We start from the raw sequence: 1,155 nt of genomic DNA on the forward strand, positions 1-1,155 counted from the left end.
AAAATTACAAGGAGCAGGATTTACAAATGTTACAGCCATGTCTTCAGTACTACCCCCACCCCTCTTTTACTTTCTTGAGTTTCTTTTGTGGTAGATCTTACCCTACCTTTCTTTATGCCCTAACTGAAAGTTCTGAAATGAAACATTGTATCTAAAGCTAGGGGCGGGAGATGGGGTGGTGGCTCAGTAGTTGCTAAAACACAACCATGCAGGGGGACCTGCGTTTGAATCCCCAGAGAGAATGTAAGGCTGGTTACAGTGCTGCACCTCTCCATCCCCAGTGCTCCTAAAGCAAGGTAGGAATCAGAGACAAGAGAGTCTCCGGAAGCTCTCCAGCCAGTTACTTTGCCATATGCATTCCAACACATGAAAACACACATGTGAGACGGCAAAGGAAAGAGAAGAGAGAAAATGTTCACCACAAATCTGTCAAACTGTATGGCTGACCATGGTAGGGAAGGCCTTCAATCCCCAAAACAGAGGCTAAGGAAGTAGAAAGAATCATAAATTCAAGCCTTCTTGGGCTACAGGGTGAGTTGAACAATTTTTAAATCCTGTCTCAAAATACAAAACCAAAGAGGGCTGAGGAGAAGGCTTTTTGATAGCACACTTGAGCAAGGCCTTCAGTCCAACTCAGTACAGCAGAGGCTCAAAGAATGAAGGGAAGAACAGAGACAACTGGGAAGAGCCAGTGTCTTTATTGGCTCTGGGATATTGAAAACCTTTTGACAAGGAAATGTCCTAAGAATTTTTCTTTGGAATAAATATTAAGATTGGATTTAAAACAAACAAAACCAGACAAAAAGACACACTTGGATTTATTTCCTTTGGTTTCATTAAATTTTATAACTTACAAAAATTAAAAACAACAATCCAAAAACTTACTACTTAAGGCTTAACTTTAGAGCTGTAAAAATAGTCATTGCCATTTACTAACATAAATATCAAAACAAAATCTGAGTATTAATAACTGTCACAAAAAACTCAACTTACATTGGACAATCACACAATAACCTCACCTTACAGTGGCCAACCACACAACAACCTCACCTTACAGTGGACACTCACACAACAACCTCACCTTACAGTGGCCATCCACACAACAACCTCACCTTACAGTGGACAGTCACACAACAACCTCACCTTACAGTGGAC

The 1,155-nt window shown here is 40.6% G+C and overlaps 1 protein-coding gene across 1 annotated transcript in view; it reads right to left on the reverse strand.

Annotated features, from left to right (window-relative positions):
- Smchd1 (structural maintenance of chromosomes flexible hinge domain containing 1) overlaps positions 1 to 1,155 on the reverse strand; it is a 90,891-nt gene that overhangs the window by 52,033 nt on the left and 37,703 nt on the right. The gene's annotated exons all lie outside the window — the stretch shown is intronic.

The sequence above is a fragment of the Mus caroli genome, chromosome 17 (genome assembly GCF_900094665.2).
Source record: "Mus caroli chromosome 17, CAROLI_EIJ_v1.1, whole genome shotgun sequence".
NCBI lineage: Eukaryota > Metazoa > Chordata > Mammalia > Rodentia > Muridae > Mus > Mus caroli.